Genomic DNA, 23,467 nt, shown 5'->3' with positions numbered 1-23,467 from the left:
AGTTGGCCTCTTTCGGCTTCATGTGCCTAGGCTACCGCAACCTTTGAAATCTAGAGGGTATTAAATTTGGAGGTCATCCATGTCATGCTGGTAAGTTGGCTAGATCCTCCAAGGAACTGGCTTTGGCCCACAATGTGATATACCCGCAATGGATTACCACACGTAGAATTGTGGGTTAATTCTCGGGAAATCAGTCCCAAAAATACCAAAAATGCATTAGGAATTTTTCGGGCATCGAAAATGGCAAACTTTCATTTTTTTTAGAGTTAAAAATGAGTGTTTTTTTTTTTGGGGGGGGGGGGGGGGGGGGGGCGGGGCGGCGGGGGCGGGGGGCATTTTTGCGGGCTACCGGTAAGCGTGCTGCTGGAATTCTGTTAAAAAACAGAATTTCCAGGGGTGTGCAACGTTGTTGTCGCCTGGTAACCTCTCCTACTCGTGCTTTTCTCCTCGGGAGATTTTCCTTATGCGAATTCTTCTCTCAGCTCCTTCTCAAAAATTAAGAAAATATTTCTTTTAATGCTGTCCAAGCAGCAGCCCGCTCAAAAGTTAAGAAAATATTTCTTTTAATGATGTCCAAGCAGCAGCCCGCGCATTGCCGAGGGCGTAAGGGGAATTATTCTGGCTTGTATTAGCAGCCGCAATTTTTTTTTAAATTTTGAGAATTTTTTTTTAAATTTTAAATTTTGAGAGGAGAAGATGTATAAGAAGGTGGCTATGTCTTCCCTTGCCCCCCACCCCCCGCCCAAATTGATTTTTTAAGTCTTTTATAGGGCTTAAAAATCTTAAAGGCTTTTCATATGCCTTACTTTTAGGTTTCCGACTTTCCGGCTTCACATTGACTCTCCGGTTTCTCGTGGCTGTCCATGTTCCGCATGCCTGTTGGCTGTCCGGATCTAGACTGACCATTCATTTTCCGAGAATTTGAGTGGACGTGACTTTTCACGTCCCGTAAATTTTCTAAAATTTAAGAAATTGACGTTTTTCACAGAGAAGGTGAAATGACACTTCAAAAAATCCAAAAAAAAATTAAAAAATTAAGACGATGGATATTTCTGTGTGGGAATTATCCGGGTTTTGCATTCGGGATGTGGCGTGTCCATTTGGCGCTCGTGACGATTCGTTTTTCGTCGTTTTTAGTCAAAATCTAATTTTTTGACCTAGAAAAAATAGGAAAATTGATCGGAATAAATTTTTATCGGGTGAATTGAAAAATTGATGACTGATGGATTTCTTAGAATTTTTAAAATTACTATAATTGGGAAAAACTTAATAGAAATTAGGAAAAATCCTAATAATTGGTATTTTTAAATGCTAATGACGCATTTTGCGTGACCAATCGATCCTAATTTTGAAAAAATAGATTTTGAAATTCGTAAGGAAATTTCATTGGTGGGGCTTCCAAAAAATTATTTTTTGGGATCCTAAAAAATTTAGGAAAATAACCAAAATCATGGTACCTATCTATTTTCGGGAATTTTAATTCTCGAGACTTTTTCTTAAGCACTTATGGTGCGTTTAATGCACTTTTTCACTTGACGTTTGCATTGTTTTCGTAACGGGCCAATTGGAGGACAACTCTAATTGGGATAAATTATTTCGAAAATCTAGTTTTGACTCTAAACAATTAATTCATGATTTTTTAGAATTAGTTGGCCACCAATAAATGCTGATATAGCATTTTTTCCCTTTATGTATAGTTATTTTGATTAGTGAATTAATTCACTAATTGTGGAAGTTAAATCAAAAGCTATTCGGTGACCTTAGAAGGTTGTTTTTTCGAGAGTGCCAACAATTCTTTGCCATGGCTCACATCGATTTCTCTGTGAACGATTAGGTGGAAAACAACGATGAGGTGGTTGGTTCCATGCCCGATGAGGAAACGAACGTGGAAGACTACCAAGGCATGGAGGAGGAGGAAAATGTAGTTAGCAAGACTGAGTTCCTTGAAGTGACGACTCAATTGGTAGAAACTTTAGCCAGATATCGAGACGTAAATGCTAACATTCCTTAAATCATGTCAGAGGTACTTTTCGTTATTCTCAGTGTGTTATTTGAACTTTTGAAACTTCTATTGTACAAATATTCCCACCAAAACACGTCCATTTTTCCTCTCATCATCATTTGAGTGCTCTCTTTTTCTTGCTCTCTCTCTCTCTCTCTCTCTCTCTCTCTCTCTCTCTCTCTCTCTTCTTCTCTTCTATTCTTTTATGTTATACCCTTACATAGTGGATTATACTCTAATGTCTATCGCTAACTCTTTACTCAATGCAAGAAAACGCAGATACAAACTTGCTATTAACATAGATCAGGTCTACTCATCTTGGAGAAGTATTCATCACCGAGCATTGTTGGACAAAGATGAGGAAAACAGACTATGACTAGAGGGAAGAAAACACATTGATTTGTGGGTGGATGGAAGTATTTATCCCAAGATCCTTCAACTGGTAGACCTCCTCCATTTGTAAATGTTCATGACTTGATTAGATTTGTTTTTGATGGTCTGCTTGGTTACTGTATGAAGTTATATTCTACATCTTCTATGTGCTCAGTCCAAATGCATCAACTGAAAGAAACTTTATTAACATCTCAGAAAACTATTTTAGAGCTTTATAATAAGATTAGAGAGCTAGAAGTTGTAAACCACTCTTTGAAAGAGAAACTAGTAAACTTGAAAGAAAGCCCAAGAGGATTCAGAGAGAGGAAGAGAACTTTAAAGAATATAAGTGAGTTATCTGAAAGTAGTGGGGCTAAAAAGAGGAGACTCCACCTTGCAAAGAAACGTGTCTCTCACATTTCAGGTATTAATATCTGTCGAAATGAGGAGAGAATCAAGATTCTCATGGAAACCATGAACAAGGCAGACCTGGTCAGAATTCTTCAATCTCCAGAGAATACAGATTTGAGAGATCTTACTCTCAAAGAGTTGGTAAGAGACTTAAGGACCATTGTGAAACCAGATGAAATAGTAGAGACTTGTGACACTGTGGGTATCAGTCGCGCAAAGGTTACCAAGCTCTTTCTGGATTATGGTTCCAAAATCTTAGATGCAAGAGAATAAGAGCTTTTGGTTTGCCAAGATCTCTTTTAGTTTCTACTACTAGGGCTGCTATGAATCAAAAAATTTCGAGTATTGTTGGAGAGTACATACATATTGAAGGGATAATGCCTTATGAGAAGCAGAAGAAAAAGAGTACATTTGTCTATAATGCATTCAACAATATATGGGTGGATCTTAGAAAAGTACAAATTGCAATGGTGCATATGTAAAAAATTAATGTAGAAGAAAGTGGTGGTGTGCTAAAGTTCGTGTTGAAGCTGGATGAGGCAGAGATCCAAAAAGGACAAAATATGGAAAGAGTGAGCATATCATGAACATGGCAATTGCGTACAGGTAGAGGAGAGGAACCAGAACATAAAATCCAATCGGAGATGGAGCTTTGGTGGGTTGGTGCAGCTCAGATACCAACTGAAAATCATCAAACCCTCAAATAGTTGTTCTCCCACACAGGTATCCCTAATATCATTCAATCCCAAAGTACTGGAGATATGTTGATAGTTGATGGAGTTGGCAATTTCAAAGTGGAATGGCATTTGGGTGCTGACTTAAAGACTATCAAATGTATGCTTGGAATATGCAACGGGGCTAATGCAAAGTATCCTTGCATTTATTGTATGGAAGGTATGGGATCAAAAGAGTGGAGCAGTTTGCGACCAGTAAGGAGAGTCCGTGTGAGAGACTCTATAGATCTGAGTAAGTTCAAGAATAAAGAAGACATTTGGGATCCCATTCTTCTTATCTCTCTTAATCACATATGCACTTTGCATGCAGAGATAAGAATAATTGACAAGCTTCTGAGATTGCATCTTGATTATGCATATTTTATTACACCAACATCGTTGACAGATCAATGTATTGATAAATGTGAAGCATTGTTATAAAAAATGGGCTTTCATGGGGGTCAGGTTCATTTAAGGAAGGATCCAACAGTTTCAGGGAAAACATGCGATGTCTTGGCAGATGTCTCCATGGGAGGTGCAAAAGCCAGAAGATTTTTAGGAAACCATAGTAAAAAACAATTGAATGTTATGTGGGATTGTTGGAAGGAATTGTGTGAGATCATGACAAATGTTGCTAGTACACCGTGGCCAGCAAATCTTAGAATGGAGGTTTGAAAGCATCTTGACATCTTTTTAAATGTTCTTAGACAACAGAAAACATCAGCTACATCTGTGCAAGAGTATAAAATTTCTATTACAAATCTCATTCAAATAATCAAAGAAGCATGGGGAGAAAAAGATATCACATATTATTTGGTAAGACGCCTTTGTATTCATGATACACTCAGTAGTGGAATTGACATATGCTTTTTTTTGTTATGCAGCACATTTTCCATGTACATGGGCCATATTTTGTTGAGGAGCATGGACCCCTAGCAACATACAGTAACCAAGGGATGGAAAAGTCACATTACCAGGCACGCACATCATTCTTTCGGAGCACAAGACATGGTGGAGGGGCTACAAGAAGCAATGCCCTTGCAGAGTTATTCAACTGGTTTTTCAGAAGACAACTACAAAGAATGTAGAAAAACAACATTTCAAACATGTAACACTGTCAAAAAAGAGAACTGTTGTATTCATAACTTTGTATAAAAAGTTATCTATTATAATCCAAAGCATGTACAAAAAGTTATGTACAAAAAGTCTCTTCCAAAGTTTTCACATCATCACCCTTTGTCAGTGCTCCCCTGGAGCATAGTGTTGCCATATACATAGGCAGTGATGTGTGTGAACACACTTAGGACCGCTGGGACACTTTTTCCCTCTTTAGGAGGTTTTTTCCCCCTCGGCTTGTATATACGTCCATCATTCTAGGGCTAACTTATCTTTTGTACATTGACACAATCTAATACACTTTGTGTTGTATGCATTCTTGATTCTTCTTCTCCAAGCTTTGTGTGCTTTCCTGCAACCCTAATTCCAACAATTGGTATCAGAGCAGGCATCGGCTTCTAGGGCTACACTGCCAGCACCCTCCGACTCACGTTCTCCGATTGAGGTGAGATTTCACGAGCACTTGCAGGTCCCTATACTCTGCAAATAAGCCCGTAGGGTTTGCCTATTCTCAGAAATTGCATCTGAGGTCGTTTCTTTGGGCTCCGTTTTTGCATTTCAAGTTCTGCACAGGTGTTTTCGTCATTTTCTGCAGAAATTTTGACAGTGCAGTTTTTTGCAAAATAGGCATACGTATTCTATTGTGGACCGTGCTACATAGCACAAGTTGTTTTCTGTTCAGTCTTTGCTTCATTACAGGTAGCTTTTGCATCAGTTTCAGTCAGTGGCCATGGCTGATAACAGCAATGATGTATTTCGCATGTTATCTGCTGATGACAAATTGGATGGAGACAGCAACTATCCACTTTGGGCATCCATGATGCAGCATGCTTTGGTTGCAAAAGGAGTGCGGAAGATTGTGTAGGGTATGGATGTACGTCCAGGTTCTGTGGATGTAGGATCTGTTGAGGATGTTGCAGGTTATAACAGCTACTGTTTTACCCACTGCTGAACAAGCTCGTTGGGATGGTAAAGATGCACATGCTCATGCCTTGATTGCACTTTCTGTCAAACGTAACATCACCTCACATATTCGTTCAGCTAAAACAGCAAAACAGGCTTGGGATATTCTAGCTGGTTTGTATGCAGGTCGTAAACGAGGCAAAAATCTCTTACTTGCGTAAAGAGCTAGAATCGAAGATTATGCAGGAAGATGATGACATGAATGTTTTTCTTGCTGAGATTAAAGATCTCAAGGAATAGTTGATTTCTGCAGGTGAGATTATTCCTGATCATTCTCTTGTGCAGACTGTTCTTGATGCTTTACCTGAGTCGTATCAGACTTTTTCTTCCACGTGGAGACTTGTTATTGAGGACAGACATGATGTTGTCAAGTATGATAATTTAGTCAACAAGCTCTTGCAAGAAGCGCAGTCCAGGCAAAACAGGGCTAGGCAACGTGCAGTTGATCAAGCATTTGTTGCTGCCCAGCAGAGAAGAAGTGGTAAGGCAGCTCCTTCCACTGTTTCTTCTCCTATTAGTAGGTCTGCAACTTCTTCTCCTTCCACTGTTTCTTCTCCTATTAGTAGGTCTACAACTTCTTCTCCTTCTACAGGTAGCAACAATAAATCTGAGAAGGCTCTTGATAAAGGCAAGAAAAAAATGAGGTGCAACTATTGTAAGGCAACTGATCATGTCATTAAGAATTGCCCTAAGCTAAAGGCTAAAGAGGCAAAGAAGAAAGAGTCAAATGCAGCCACAATAGCGGATGCTTCTAGAAATGCAGATTCTGCAAATGTTGTGCAGGATACAGAATGGGCGTTTAGCGTATATTGCCAGTATGACCCATCTGTACATGATGCATGTTTGGCAATTTCTGTTGACTCTGATGTATGGTATTTTGACAGTGGTGCTACAAAGCACATTACCTCACATTGTCATATGTTCACTTTCTTGAGGCTATCCCTAATGGGAATACTGTCACATGTGCCAATAATGCTTCTTACCCAGTGAAGGGCATTGGTAAAATTATTCTTACTGCTGTAAATGGCAGTGCTTTCACACTTTCAGATGCTTTGTATGTGCGAGGGATAAAGAAGAATCTATTGTCTGTCTCTACGCTTGCTAGACTTGGACTTGTAGTCAAATTTGTGGATGACAGATGTACTGTTCATGATTTGACTTCTGGTGATACGATTATTGTATCTGACCTTGTTTCGTGGGCTGTATAGGCTCAATTCTTATGACAAGTGTGTGGAAGATTCAGCAAATGCAGTTTCTGATGAAAAGGCAGTTTTAGATGCAAAACTATGGCATGCTCGTTTTGGTCATCTGAACTTTGCTAGTTTGCTGCATTTACAGAAATTTGATATGGTTGCTTCATTGCCCCCTCTTGAGGCACCATTGAAACATGTTTGTGAAGGCTGTATTTTGGGCAAAATGCAGTGTTCTGCATTTCCAAAGGACGGTTCTGTGCAATCGCAAATCGCACCGTTGAAACATGTTTGTGAAGGCTGTATTTTGGGCAAAATGCAGTGTTCTGCGTTTCCAAAGGACGGTTCTGTGCAATCGCAAATTGCAACTTGTACATAGTGATGTATGTGGGCCTATGCAAACTCCGTCATTTAATAAACACTTGTACTTCGTGACTTTCATTGATGATTACTCAAGGCATGCATGGGTATATCCACTGAAGGCAAAGTCCGAAGTGTTTTTGTGCTTCAAACAGTTTTTGCTTATGGTTGAAAATGTATCCAATTGTAATGTGGGCACCCTCCGTTCTGATCGAGGCGGGGAGTACATGTCTAAAGAGTTTGATGCATTTCTGGCTAGTCGTGGGATAAAACACCAATGTACAGTGCTGTATACCCCTCAGCAAAATGGTGTTGCGGAGAGGAAAAACAGGTCACTTATGGAGATGGCACGATGTATGGTCAAGAGAGCCAAGCTTTGCCACATGCGTTTTGGCTTGAGGCTGTCATGTGTTTTGCATATGTACTCAACAGGTGTCCCACTAAGGCCTTGCAGTCTATTACTCCATACGAAGCTTAGCATGGCAGGAAACCTTCTATTGGTCACTTGCGTGTCTTTGGTTGCTTGGCCTATGCTTTAGTGCCTGTGCAACAACGCAAAAAATTGGATGATAAGACTGTCAAATGCATTTTTGTTGGTTACAGTGCTGAGAGCAAGGGTTACAGATTGTATCATCCACAGTCAAAGCGTATCTTGATTAGTCGAGATGTTGTTTTTGTGGAAGATGCTGTGCAGCCTTTGTTATCATGTACCAAAGAGACAGGTGTGAGCTCACGGGATGTATTTGATACATTGTTGCCTCTATTTACAGGTGGGAATTCAAATGTAAGTCCTAATGAGGTAAATATTCAGCCAATGTAGATTTCAAACAACATCATAGATCAGCCTATTTCTGATGCAGATTTACAGGATATAATTCATGAGGATAGGGCTGAAAATGAGCAGGCTAGATGTATGCTTAAATGGCTGGTACAAACCTTGCGTGATAGTAAAATTGATGCACCTATTTCTAGTCGTACTCGTTCAGGTTTTCAGCATGCCTCTTATGCATCAGATTGTTATGCTTTGGCTGTGACTAGTATGTGTGAAGAGGAAGAACCTCTTTCATTTGATGAGGCACAAAAATCAGAAAATTGGTTGGCTGTAATGCAAAGTGAATATGATGCTATAATGAAGAATGGTACATGGTCTTTGTGTGATTTGCCTATTGGTAAGAAGGCCATCGGATGTAAGTGGGTTTTAAGTTGAAACGAAAGCCAGATGGCAGTGTTGATCGCTATAAAGCTAGACTTGTTGTAAAGGGTTATGCTCAAGAAAAGGGCATTGATTTTGATGAGACCTTTGCTCCCACTTGTCGTATGACTACCATTCGTAGCATTTGTGCATTGGCAGCTCATAATGGTTGGAATGTACATCAGTTGGACATAAAGACTGCGTTCTTGAATGGAGATTTGCATGAGGAGGTGTATGTATTGCAGCCTTATGGTTTTGTTCAAAGAGGGCAGGAAAATAAAGTGTGCAGGTTGAAAAAGGCTTTATATGGTTTAAAGCAAGCTCCACGAGCTTGGTATGAAAAGATACATGCATATTTGAGTGCACATGGTTTTCAGAATAGTCCAACAAAAAGCACTTTGTATGTTAAACGTGTGGATGATGTACATCTAACATTGCTCTCTATGTTGATAACATGCTGCTCACAGGACCAAATGAGAGTCATATTGCTGATTTTAAGGCTGATTTGAATGCTTCTTTTGAGATGTCAGATTTGGGGCATTTGCATCATTATTTGGGGATACAATTTAAGCAGTGTGATGGAGGTATTGCTTTGTGTTAGACAAAGTATATTGAGACATTGTTGCGAAGATTTGGTCTTGAAAGACTGCAAGCCTATTGCTACTCCAATGGAGACAGGTTTGAAGTTGAGTCTTCATGATGGAGACAGGTTTGAAGTTGAGTCTTCATGATGCTGGAGATCACTTTGATGTCACACTCTATCAAATAGCTGTTGGTTGCCTCATTTATGTATGCATTACGAGGTCGGACATTCAGTTTGCAGTCTCACAGGTGAGCAGGTTTATGCATAGCCCAGGGTCTCAGCATTGGAAGGCAGTTAAGCACATCTTTCGCTACTTGAGTGGCACCATACATCTTGGGTAGTTTTATCCCAAGGGGGGATCGTTGCCGCCAGATTTACATACTTTTTCGGACTCAAATTGGGCTGGTTGCTATGACACAAGAGTATCCACAAGTGGTTTTTGTTTCATGCTCGGTAGCTCATGCATATCTTGGTTGAGCAAGAAGCAACCTACTATGGCCACTTCTAGTTGTGAAGCTGAGTACAGGGTAATTTTCACAGCTACGGTTGAGTGTGTGTGGCTCAGACGACTTATGGCTGATTTGGGTGTTAGACAGGAGTCTGCCACCTCTATCTACACTGACAGTCAGAGCGCATTGGCAGTTGCGAGAAACCCAGTTTTTCATGCTCGCACAAAGCACATTGAGGTGCATTATCACTATGTCAGAGAGAGACTCTCAGCAGGAGAGATCAGCTTGGCCTATGTGCCAACACAGGACAACCTCGCCGATCTTTTCACAAAGGCACTTCCTCGTGAGAAGTTCGAAGCATTCCGCAAAGCTTTGGGCTTGCTCCCCTTTGTGGATTGATCTACTTCGGGCATGGCACTCCCCTATACATGAGTGCCAGCTCTCATTCACACCATCACTCCCAGGGGAGATTTGTTGCCATATACATAGGCAGTGATGTGTGTGAACACACTTAGGACCGCCGCGGCACTTTTTTCCTCTTTAGGAGGTTTTTTCCCCCGGCTTGTATATACGCCCATATTCTAGGACTAACTTATCTTTTGTACATTGACACAATCTAATACACTTTGTGTTGTGTGCATTCTTGCTTCTTCTCCAAGCTTTGTGTGCTTTCCTGTAACCCTAATTCCAACACATAGAAATTTCCTTCTATTGTAGTCACCTAGTGTGTTTACATCGGTTTTATTTGCAGCTAGATCATACGCAGAGTATCTCAAAAAATATCATGCTCTGGAGGTAGAAAACCCAAGGCCATAACCAAAAATTCTAGTAGCAGCTGTCTTCTCAAGAAACATGATTTTCTTAGCGTTGGCTTGTATAGTTGAGAAGCCATATAGTCTGCAGAGAGCTTTAATACAAAGTATAAGCCAGTCTGCATCCTCAGAGAACTGGCTATGCAACACATGGAAAATATTCTCATCCATTTTGGACAAATAGTGTCCAAGTGCAGTATCTTTCTTGCTAGAGCTTGCTTGCCTCCTTGAGCCTTTACTCTCCCTAAGAAGTTGTCTTCATCTGCTAGCTCCAACTGTAAGGAACACTGTGAAATTATTGTAAGTTAAAATAATATAATGTATGGATTGAAATTCAAATTCACTTACCTTTTGATTTTCATCGTGTTCAAGTATATCTGATGTCCAGAGTGAGATTGAGGTTTTTTTGATGTCTTTAAGTTGGACATAATCACTCTGTTCCCTTCTAACACATCGGCAATACCAAGTGAAGCTTGAAGCTGATTAAATTCATCCTCAAAGATTAATGGTTTTGTTTCTTGTGCTTTCTTAATACATAGTGATAAAGCATGAGTTGAGTCATGAACATGCCCGACCGGAGGGTTTCCTGCAAATACTGGCTTGGCCCCTTATTGCCAAGACGATGGGTTGCTCCTCCACATTCACCGTGCAATGCATGCTATCACCGATAGATAGAGAAATCACGGTATACGTTTCTGTGATAGCGGTCCATTACGGCGTGAAGTAAATAAAAGCATCAATTTGTTTTGCCCCTATCACGCCATTGTGGAAAATAGTGTAAGGTTTAGACAATATTTCATAAAATTTCCTGAGTAGAGAGCTTAACAAAAAGTTTACTTTTTCCTTCTTGATAATGTCTATTCCTAAAGATTACTTTAGGAATAGAGAGCTTAACAAAAAAGTTTACTTTTTCCTTCTTGATAATGTCTATTCCTAAAGATTACTTTATTCAAATGTTTTGCTATTCTACTAGTTTGTTTCATTCACTTATATTTGTCACCATTTTACAATAGCTAGAGAGAGTACTTTTGTGTGCCTTATACACTTTCTTTATTTCTTCTTGTTTGAGGGTCTTCTATTAATCTTGAAAATATTTTGACTTTTATTGCAATGTTTCTCAAATATTTCTCAGTGTGCAATCTATGGCAAGGACAAAGAAAATTTACAAGTATATACTGAAGATCCAAAGATAGCACAGGTTGCTTTTGCACCCAGTCCTAAGAAGAAAAGAAAGTCAAGTTTTTTTTATATGAAGAGGTGTTTTTCAAAGATCAAGAAGGCCCAAATTCATATGAAGAGGTGTTTTTTTTATATCAAGAGGTGTTTTTTTTATATGAAGAGGTGTTTTTCAAAGATTACGAAGGCCCAAATTCACACTCATCATCTTATCCCAAGGGCTGCCTTCATCCGTGTAGTAAAGCAAATATGTGATAGGATTGGTGTCTTGACTAAAAGTAACACCCCATTCAAAAAGTGGCAAGCTTCTACATTGTGGTGCTTGCAAGAAGCATTTGAAGACTTTCTTATAGATTTCATGAATGATGCCTATATTGCTGCTGCACATTAATGAACAAGGATTTCTCAGTGGGGTGAGCAGGCTTAGGTATAGATTTGATAAAGTTCTCAAGCCACTTCCCACCATAGATACTAGGGCCTTTGATATCCTTAACAGTTCCTCCCAAGAGGTCCCGCAAAGCTGACTTTGTTAAAAGATGGATTTCTTCTAATTACACTATTATTTCAGGTTCCAATTCAGTATGACGTTACTAGCTGTGGATGGAGGGTGATTGCAAATGCCTACAGGACAATAGACTTTAAGTTGTTAAAACAACAAGTCAATGTAAGAAAACTAGAGACTCCTTTGCATTACTCTTAATGTATTTGTACTTTATTTGTCGTAGAACTCCACTTTTTTTGGCAGTGCAATAAGTACCCTGAATCTTATATTTTGGTGGATATGAGAGAGATGTATTGAGATAATGTTGGACAAAGCAATTGCACCTGTAGATCCTAACTCCCCTCCTCCTCCAAGAGATCAGGCTCAAAGAAAAGGGAAGGAGAAGAAGTTGAAAAGGCATAAAGGCAAAGGCAAGGGTTTGCTAGCGCATTCTCCTTTAAAATTTGAGAAGATGCAAAAAGCCTCAAAGGAAACCATTGCAAATAAGTCCTCTAAAAAGACGACATCTCAGCCAAAGAGGACCTCACAACAAAAGAAATCTCATGCAAAGAAGCCCTCTGCTCAGAAGCCCCTCAACTTTGGTGCTGTTCCTGCTCAAGGACAAGAGGAAGCAAAGTCTAGGAGTCTAAAAAAACCAAGTGAGGCCCAAGAGCAAGCAAAGTCTGGGAGCCCAAATAAGCAAAGTGAAGATCAAGAGCATGCAAAGTCTAGGAGCCCAAATAAGCAAAGTGAGCAGGCAAAGTCTGGAAGCTCAAATAAAACAAAGAGAAGATCAAGAGCATTAGAATATTTTGTAACTTCACATATATGCAGTGACATTTTGTAACTCGCAAGATGTATTTGTACCATTTATTGTATATAAATCACAATTTGTTTATCAAAGATGTAGTTATCTATTAAATGTTTGTTCACAAATGGCAATGGTCAAGAAAAATGTCAATTGTCTATTCATTCATGGTTCAAAAATTACAACAGTTGGAGGTAAACAACTCATACAATATATAGAGCATTCAGCTCTAATTCCTATTGTAGTACCATTGACCTTGAATTTATAACTAGGGGTGGTGTTGTCAAGAAACTCCAAGGTTTCCCTAACATCTTTTAACATCCACTGAGAGGTAACATTAACCTCCTTTCTTCAGCATGTGGAATAACTTGCAACTGAAACCTAAATGACATGCTATCTATATCAAAATCCAAAGGTTCTTAGATACCCAACTTAAGTTTGTATCTCCTATAATCATAACCCGTAGTAAGAGATTGTCGAGAGATATTGTAAGACAAAGCAAAGGATTGAGGGCATGCATTGCACCTTATGTAGTCACCCTTATGGTCATACTCTCTAGATTTCCAAAACAGTTTTATAATGTTGTCCAAATAATCTGCTCGTCGTAAGTTTCTACTTAGCCATGATGCCTTTGTTCTCTGTAACTCTGCGTCTTTGAAAAGCAAGCTACAAAGACATGTAGAGGCACGAACCATGATAACCGTATCCTCCTCGAGATCCTTCTCGGAGTCATACCTTTTTGAATATCCTAGGATATTTTATGTTTGAAGCTTTGCACTGTCGCTTCATCTAGAATGTCCCAATTAAGAGAAGAAAGGCTTGGCAGCACTGCTAAATCCTCAATTTGCCCATACACACCTATTTTTGGAGGAACAACGTACTGTGTGTAGAATACAAAAAGATTACCCTTATTAAAAAAAGCCACATTCTAGTCACCCATACATGAGCTCTACAATGGCTTGGAAAGTACCACTGAAGCTCTCCACAAGCTCTGCCACTCAAAACTTGTTGAGGAAAAGATATCTGAAGAAATCAGAAGTTAAAACTTGTATTAAAAGAAAAAATATATTTACAAAATTGAACTACAACTTACAATGTGCTTGCATAGGAATATGTTGAGTTGGAGGTACATATATATCCTTTGCCATGTAAACATGTTGGACTTGAGCAAACCAGCCTTCAGATGTAACCTTGAAAGCAGCAATGCGTCCCTTCCAATGGTATTTTGTATCCTCTCTTTTTGTTTTTTTCACCTTGTGAGATCCCTTACATGAGGGCAACATAGTGACCCAGCTGTTTACAATGAAACTCTTAGGTTCCCAAGTTCCATCATCCCTTTTCTTGTGTACAACACAAGAGTTTATTGAACGAGAAGGACGTCTTGTGGATTCCATACAGAATAGAAGCAAGAGAATGAAATAATGGAACTCAGTGAGGTCGAAAAAGAGATGAGAGAGAGCTAGAAGATGCAATGAAGCTCAATGACGTCGAAAAGAGATGAGAGAGAGCTAGAAGATGAGAGATTCTAGACGTTGAGAAGAAGAATGAAAATGGTATGGGCGCCAAAAGGAATATTGGAGGTGGTTTGTGTCCAAACTTCAAAAATTTTGGCATTAACTACATGCCATGTTTTTTCAAATCTTTTGACAGATTTTGTCAGTATAACGGATCTTAGGGACCACCACAATCGGTCTGAATATAGAGATTTTGGCTAACTTAGAGGAAAAAAGCTCAAAATGGACTCTAGACCATATTCTTATACACATGGCACACTCTCTTTGGCTCTTTTCTTAATCACGAGATTAGTAAAGGGCCCTTTTTTAGGCGTTTTTGGCCCTAATAGGTAGTTCGAATTGCATGCTGATGCATTGAGTTGGATTGTGAAGTTAATGAACTTAGCTTCACAGAAATTACTTCTAGCTTATAGGATTCACTAAGAGGAAAATGTAGTACGGATGTTTTCTTTGAGGAAACATGGAAATTGGTTGAATCAGGGTCCACCAACTCTGATGTAGACCAAAACATTGTGAATCAAGGAAAAGCTAATTAGTTTTACATTCGGAATGGATTATTATTCCGCAATGAGAAAGTTTGCGTGCAAGAACTTAAACTAAGGATCCTTTATGAATGTCATGACGCACCATCGATAGGACATCCGGGTATAAAACAAACTTCGGCTATAGTTAGAAGGACTTTTTATTGGCAAAACATGAAGGATTTTGTTCAAAATTATGTGGTCAAGTGTCATCAGTGTTACATTAATAAGGTGGAATGCCTTAAATCTGCTGGTATACTTCATCCTTTGGATATCCCGTCAGGAAAGTGGCAAAGTATTGTCATGGATTTTTGTGTTGAGATATCGAGCTCAACTAGTGCTACGACGGACATTGATGACCTGCCTGGGTGATAGTTTTCGCATCTACACCACTGGCATGGTTGGTGAGATTATGGGTGATATGCGGCCAGAAGGATGACAGGCTGTGTGACATCCATTTTGGATTACTAGAGACTGACATAGTTATAGCGCCAGCTGATTTAGTCGAGTTCACATTATGGACCGACCCTTGTATGTTGTCGTAGTTGAGTACTAACCCATATAATGTGTACTCTTATCTTTATGTTATGTTGGTTGAGTAGAGAAGAAGAAGATAGAAGAAAATTTAGGTATCCATCTCTCTCTTGTGTCTTGCTCTCTCTTGTGTGTGTGTTTGGCTACTAGGGTTTGAAGCTCTCCCTCTCCCCCACATTCTCTTTATGGTATGAGAGCCTGGTTTGTGAGTTAAGGAGGCAAACAAGAGGCAAGAACAAGCAAGGAAGGAAGCGATACTACATTTGGGTAAGAGCACCATCATTTCTTTTCCCTTCTTGGTTTAGGTACAACACCCCCTCAGTAGCTTTGGGAGCTACACATCTCTGATTGAGGAGCTGTCTTTGTAGGAAGGTATATTATCCTATTAGACTGTATTTTTGCAACCAGATACGCATTTCGGGCGTGTTATGGGTCCCGTTTTGTCATTGCAGGGGTACTTTCGATAGTTTTTGTGTAGAGAACTATTTTTGCTCGAAATCTGGTTATTGCAATGCAGCAGTGCATTTTGAAAGTGCATACAGGGTTTGCACATGTATTGTTGATACTGGGTGTATGTACATGTACTCTAGTCACATTTGTTGGTGACACACAGGTTGTGTTGAAGTACCGCTGCTGCAAACTGTTATAGGAGATTGTGCGCTTTTGCCGCACAGGTCGTAGCTGGGGACTTGCCGGACACTGTATGCGAGCCACGAATGGCTGCAAGCATACAACCAGGAAGGCAAGCTCAAAACAGAATGCAACAGGTGTGTCACTCACCGCTTAACTGCCGCCTTGAAGGATTCCTGCGTCGCAGCCGTGAAGGAGGAGCCGCCGTCATCGCTGCTCTACCGCCTCTCCGCCGCCGCCGTGCCGCTACACAGTGCTCGATCGCTCTCTCACTCTCTCTCTCTCTCTCTCTCTCTCTCTCACACACACACGCAGGAGAAGGAAACCAAGGAGATAAGGCAAGAGCACTCTTGTATTCACAACACATGAGAATGAGGATTTTAGGGTTACATTTGACTCTTATAGGTGACTTGGTCGTTCACACTTGGGCGCCCATACATGGCCGGTCGACCCTAACCCTTATCCTACTGATATCCAAGGTGCGCCTCTCATCGGCGATCACCCAATCCCTTTATCCTTAACATATGATGCCGACAAGCCCGGCCCATGACTCAGAATATTTAAATTAATGACGTAAAACATAATACATCTCAATGTCCGCCATGGGTTAACATGCTCCCCTTCCTAATGTAGATTCTGTCCTCGGAAGCTATGGCATGGTAAGCTTGACAGGGTTGTTGTGGTGGACCGTCTGCAAAACAAGGAAGTAGAGTGAAAGTATGCTGGGATTCAAAAGATATAAAGTGTAGAAATTCAAGCATGTTAGACCACAATGGATGTTGCTATGAGAACTTAGTTTAAGGGTCACATGAATGAGCTAGTGTAGCAAATTAAGAGGAGTTTAAAATTATTGAAAGTAAATCAAGAGTTAGCAAGGTGTCAAAGGTTAATCAAGGTTTATAACTGCCTAAGTCAAGGAAAATAACCAAGCTTAATAAATAAACAAATGACCACACTGTGTCTACTCTAAGAAGAAGTTAATACCACGAGTCTAGGGACACAAGAAACATTAGAGTTACAGGAGCCTTTTGCCTTTAAAAAAAATAAAAATGCACGTGACAATTTTTACACACAATGGCGACCTTCCTAAGGCAAAACTAACATCGATCCTGGTACCATGTTTAACACAAGGCATTACCCAGGAATCTATTAGCTCACTTTAGGCAAGGCTACCCCCTACCAACCAAGGCATCGGTTTGGAGTAGAATACTCCTCGCCTACCAAGTATCAATAAGGCGATAGGCCAACATTGAAGCACATCATAGACTTGTATTGCCATTTATTGTAGGCTTTTTTTTTTAAATAAAGTTTCTTTTGATCTTCGCTCCTGAACTAAAATGTGTTCTTACATCCTTTCGACAAAGGGGTAAAAGCTATGTCCTAGAGGTCAACACACACACAGCCAGGTGTTCAAACATTAAGATGGTTTGACCCTAGACCTAAGACAATCGTATTCCAAGGTTAACTAAAGACGTCATGCTACCTAGGAATATTTCCAATAAAGTTAAGCTCATTAATGATTTACACTAGCATGCAAGCAACTTCAAAAACTAAGTAGTACATTGACAATTTCCATGTGGTCATGCCTTATAGTTTATGAAATTAATTGAACAGTAAAAACGAAAGAGAGTGGGTATGGAAGAATTACACCTGTAATTGGAGATCTCCTTGATTTGACGAGACAGCTTGCAATTTGATGTAGATATATTTTGATGAACGTTGCGTGTCTCAGGACTTGAAAGCGAACCCACCTCAAACTTTTTAACCTGTACAATCAACTAACAAGCACTATACCTCGAGAGGCACATCAGTGTGGAAAATCAAAGACTCGTTTAAAGAATCCAAACTAGAAAAAACTTGAAAACACTAACCTACCTACCAGTTACCACACTACTACTGAGGATACGGTAAGAGGATGTTGCAGAGTCCTGGCTCTAGCCCTAAGGCTAAGCCTCTATCCGCATCATCCAAACAAATAAAGTCAACCTCAGTAGTGCCATGAGTTTCATCCGTCCATTCATCATTATCAGATATTTCCTTTTCATTTTCCCATCCACATAAACTCATCAAGAATGTAACCATGCGAGGATAGTCATCTTGTGGAAAAGGAAAGCATTGGGCTATCGGGGATATTTCCTCTACGGAGTAGGGGTCAGTCATGGTTAATAGGCGAATTAGCCATTCTAATTCTTCAACATTTTCCTCTCTGGCTAGTACATCTATATGATCCCATTCAGTTTCAATAACAGGATAGCACATGTGAAATATCTGAGAAAGGTATAGATGATACCTCTCACCAAAGGTGAGAGTGGATGAAGTGTATGATGATCGTGCATCTGCCATATCTGCAAACACAGATATAGCATCAGTAGGTTTATGAACAGGTCAATCTAGTTCTTGATTGTATATACGGATATCTCTGCTCTTAACGTGCTCTTGCTCTTTTTACTATTTTTTGCTTTTCTTTTCCTTTCTTTCTGTGTATGAAGCTATATATATACATTCCCTTGAATTTGGCAATTACATGGTCAGGGGAGAAGGTTAAGGAGGAAGCATTAGAATGTCGAGCGTGAGTACATACTCTCCCTTTCCTTGGGTAGATCATATTATTTGCAATGATGTTGCAGCCTCTTGGAACCAATTTGTCCAGCGGGTCATAGGTTGTGATGTGGGCAGATAGCTTTTTATGACCCTTGTGGCCACATCCAATTGTAGAGATGGTAGTGTATGCTCCCATTGACGAATGGAGGAAATGTTTTCCGACGATACTATTACAAGGTGAGATGTAGACTCATCGGTTTTTTGTTGGGTGTTGACAAGAGTAGGTGTAGAGCATGTAGAAACTTCTATATGAGTGTGTGCCTGGCATGAGGAGCTAGAAGCTTCTTGTGGCTCCCCCCTTCCTGAGCTAGGTGGTAATGATCGATATCGTTTGGGAATCCAAACTAGCTCTGGAAGAAGTGGTGCGGAGCACTCTGTTACCTTTCCCTTACCACGGTCTTGAATTGTCATTGGGGTGGCAACAATTGGTTTGCAAAGTTTTACAGGTGATGTAGAGGGATTCACCTTATGTTTAGGGACCCAAATCTGGTCATTCCCCTCGTAGTACCCTTGGGCTACTAATAATTTTGTAGGGATCCATCGCGATGTTACATTTCCCTTTCTTGGGTGGGTAGGTGCTTTCCTTTTACGAGGCTTCTTGGTGGCTGAACGAGATTGAGCAGGGGAAGTAGCTATTAACGAAGCTTTCGGGACCCATTTGTATGTGTTTTTTGGCATAGTAAGCGGAGCTTTAGAGATCATCCTGCATGTTTCCACTCTTGGCGTTGAAGCATTAGAGGGGTGGCAAACAATCAAAGATGGTTTTGCCATTGGACTTTGTGATTTTTCATTATCTAACATTTGAGTGGATGACTTAGGTGCGGGATTTTGAGCGGTCAGACCTAGTGTTGGTTCTTGTGTTGTGACTCGTCTGGTTGCCCAATCGATATTGCACTTGGTAGCCATCATCCATTTGCGCCCTAAGTTTACAGTCCCTTCCATGGTACCAGCAGGCATAACCAAAAAGCTTTGAATTATGGTTCCCTTGTCATAAGCAACCGTCGGAGCGTGCAGAATTCCTGAGACAGGGGTTTTCTTCTTGTTGATTCCTTGAACTTGGATAGAACTCTTGGATAAAGGTGGTTTTCCCAGTTGACACCACACGCCATATGATAGCAAATTGTGTTGAGCTCCTGTATCCAATAATGCATTATACAGCACCTCCCCGTAAGGACTCTGTAACTCAATTGGGTATCTTAGAGGTGGGTCAGATTCCAGTGCATCCTCCTCTGCTTCCTCGAAAAATACTTGCGTAATTCCCAAGTTGGCTTCTCGTTGTCGCCTAGCACGCTGTTGACGTTCTTTGGCTTCGACTCTCGCTTGTATCTTTTTAAGCTCAGCTTGTTCTTTAGCTGCCTTCTTTTGATGGATTACATGTAACTCCTCTTGGCTTAGGGGGTCATAGTATCTTTTGAATTTACTCCCATTAAGGAATCCAATGGTTTCAACTCCGTCGAGAGTCTCCACTCTGATGGTACCTTGCGGGGTAATTTCACATACTCTATACGGTCCCTTACCAGCATATTTGAGTTTTTTCTTTTCATTTCGCACTCCATACATTAGGACTTTATCCCCAACCTTGATGTCCTTGTCCTTCAGGTGGCGATCAAACCATTTTTTCCTTCTATCCTTCTCCACAAGGGCATTGTATACAGCCAATTGTCTTTCTTCGTTTAGCCGCTCAAGGATATATAGACGCTCTACTAAGGGATTACCATTCCAACCCTCTTGAGTAGCAACACGAAGACTAGGAATGACAAATTCCCACGGCATGACTGCTTCTTGGCCATACACCACTTTGAATGGTGTGCAATTAATAGCCACTTTGTACGCAGTACGATAGGCCCATAAAGCTGTCGTAAGCTTTAAATCCCAATCCGTGCGATGAGCTTCAACTGTCTTTGTCAAAACAGAGATTAAGGTCTTGTTAGTACTCTCGGCTTGGCCATTCGCTTTGCGGATAGTAAGAAGTAGATTTATGATGGGATATCATGAAATTTGTTGTGAGCTCCTTAATCACTTCATTTATAAAATGCGTACCATTGTCGCTCACAAGTTCAAAAGGACAACCGAAGCGTGTGATTATATTTTCAAAGAGGAACTTGGTTGTTGTCCTCGCATCTGCTTTACGTGTCGCTTTCGCTTCAGCCCATTTGGTCATATAGTCAGTGGCCACAATAATATAGCGAGATTGTGTGTTGCAGGCCGCTGGGCTAATTGGACCTACAAAGTCTAAACCCCACTTTTCAAATGGTTGGTTTAATTTGATTGGATGTAGGGGCATCTGATCTTTTCTCTGGGGTTTCTTGTATCATTGGCATTCATCGCAACCCTTCACAAATAGTGATGCATCTTGGAACATAGTGGGCCACCAATACCCTGATTGTAAGATCTTTCACGCAGTTAAGTCTCCTAAGAAGTGACCACCGGCTACGCCCATATGTGCCTCTTGCAAAATGTATAGATACTCATCCTCTCGGGCACAACGCCTAAGAACGTCATCCTTTCCTCTTTTATAAAGAGTCCCGGCTATCAGGCAATAGGGTTCGCATTCTTTGATCAGCTTTTGAGCTAGATCTTTACGAAGCTCCTTGGGTGGAAAGCCATTAACCAAAAAGTTAACAATCTTCTCACTCCATTCAGGCATTGTCTCCACCATGAACAGGGAAGTGTCAGGTAAGTCATCATCAACTCCCGTAGGAGCCTCACCATTAGGTATGCGAGACAAATGATCAGCCATAACATGTTTTTTGCCAGGTCTCACAACAACAGTGAAATCAAACTCAAGAAGAATCAATAGCCATCGTGTGATTCTTCCTGTGGAGCATGGTTTGTTTACCAGATACAACAATGCTTGATGATCCACATAGAAAACAAACTTGGTGGCAAGAAGATAATAACGAAATTTCCTTACTGCATATATCATTGCCAACCCTTCTCGCTCCGTAGTGGTGTAGTTCATCTCTGCATCATCGTTCTGGCGACTGGCAAAGCTAATGGGGTAGTCTAGCTTGTGTTCTCCAGGTTGAGTCAACACACACCCAATAGCAAAGTTTGATGCATCAATATGCACATGGAAGAGTAAATCCCAGTTAGGCATTCTCAAGATTGGAGCACTCGCCAAGGCCTTCTTTAATAGCTCATAGGCACGGTCACATTCTTCGGTCCAAATAAACTCGATGAGAAGCTTATACAATGGTCAAGCTATCTCGGCGAAGAATAGAATAAACCTTCGATAATAACCAACGTGGCCCATAAAGCGTTGGACTCCCTTGTAGTTGGTGGGTGGTGGCAATTCCAGAATGACCTTGATTTTACTCTAGTCCGTGGAAATCCCATTTTTGGACACTATATGCCCTAAGATAACTCCGTGTTTAACCCAGAATTGGCATTTGAAAGGATTCAAGGAGATGCGATATAATCTACACCTTTCAAATATTTTTCGTAAACACATCAAGTGCTCATCCCAAGAGGAATGAACACAAAGATCATCTAAGAAAGCTTCACAGAAGTCCCTTAGATATTCCTTAAAGGCCGTGTTTATCAATCGTTGGAATGTTGCAGGTGCATTGGTCAAACCAAAAGCCATGACGCGGAAGGCAAACACTCCAAACTCTGTGATAAATGTTGTTTTAGCTTGGTCCTCGACTGCAATTGTGATCTGATTGTAACCCGAGTACCCATCTAAAAAGCTATATGCCTCCTTGCCTGCCACTCTTTCAAGCACATGTTCAGAATACGGCAAGGGGTAATGATCCCTTCTGGTGGCTGCATTAACCTTTTTGAGATCAACGCACACTCTGAGTTTCCCATTCTTCTTTGGTACGATGACTATCGGAGAAACCCATTCTGAGTGATCAATAGGGTATATGAATCCACATTTTACAAGCTTTTCAATTTCCTCTTGTACAATCTTTGCGTACTTAGGATTCATTGGGTAGGGACGTTGCTGGACTAGTTTAGCAGTGCTAATCATTGGAATCATGTGTTGCACCACCGAGGGTGGAACACCCTTCATATCATGATATGTCCAAGCAAATATGTCCTTGAATTCTTTAAGAAGCTTCGTAAGTGCAGCTTCTTCCGCCTTGGTGAGGTCTTGAGCAATATAAACTGGTTTAGACTCCTCACCCGGATCTGCTAAGTCTATCTCCTTAACTACCGCAAGGCCATCGTAGACACCGCTACTCCCATTGGTAGGCGTTCGTTGGGCTTTTGTGTAGACCACTTTACGTTCACCTGTGGTAAATGATTTGAAATGCTCGGGTGCAGGGTGTAAGTCTACGGGTTCTTGTTGTGCCAGGCTTTTTTCTTTCAATTCCGCTTTCTTTTGTTGCTGAGCCAACTCTTGGTTTTGCCGCCTTCTTGTAGTACGACTTAGTTTTGGCTTCTCTTCGATTTCTAATTGGGCGACGTCATGAGGTTGCGGAATACACCACATGACACTTTGGAGGTATTGTCCCCAATTATTAGCTATCTTTCGATGAGCATCCATGGCTCCTACATAACTGAGCCATTCTGCAGTGGATCTTTCCTTGTTTATTGCAGTGCGTACATTAGCTCGATAGCGTTGGCGCTTATGTCTTGTTTTCTTCTTACCAAGTTTTTGATTTTTGTTTCTGTCAGATTCGAACTCACTTGGTCGATTTTCACTTGTATCCCCCTCACTTTCGGATGAACTGTAGGAGGTCACCGTCCTAGGCCTTGAGCACATTGCTTCCACATTTGGGTGAATATTTGATTCATCCCCCCCATCAGGCTCTGAGTCAGTTTGTTTTTGAGATTCATACTCAGAGTTACATTGGTCAGAGTCTTCGCTATTGTCAGTTGAGTTTGCCACTTTCTTGCCATCAGGAGTCAAGTGCATAACACCTATCATGTTTATTGGCACTAACGGTGGCATATCTTGCCCCTCAGGTGTTACCCAACTTGTGCCTCTATTTCCCCATGTGTCTATGGTTGCCGCTAGGTGTACCCAATCCACGTTATCCGACTCAGTCATACCCGGTAGGATATCCATATAAGGAGAATCTTTCCCA

The 23,467-nt window shown here is 40.7% G+C and overlaps 1 pseudogene; it reads left to right on the top strand.

Annotated features, from left to right (window-relative positions):
- Positions 1 to 2,554: 2,554 nt before the first annotated feature.
- LOC147637289 (uncharacterized) lies at positions 2,555 to 4,586 on the top strand (annotated as a pseudogene).
- The last annotated feature ends 18,881 nt before the right edge of the window (positions 4,587 to 23,467 follow it).

The sequence above is a fragment of the Cibotium barometz genome, chromosome 7 (assembly GCF_041138505.1).
Source record: "Cibotium barometz isolate CiBa-2024 chromosome 7, ASM4113850v1, whole genome shotgun sequence".
In the NCBI taxonomy this organism is placed as follows: Eukaryota; Viridiplantae; Streptophyta; class Polypodiopsida; order Cyatheales; family Cibotiaceae; genus Cibotium; species Cibotium barometz.
This window is presented reverse-complemented; position numbering and strand designations above follow the sequence as displayed.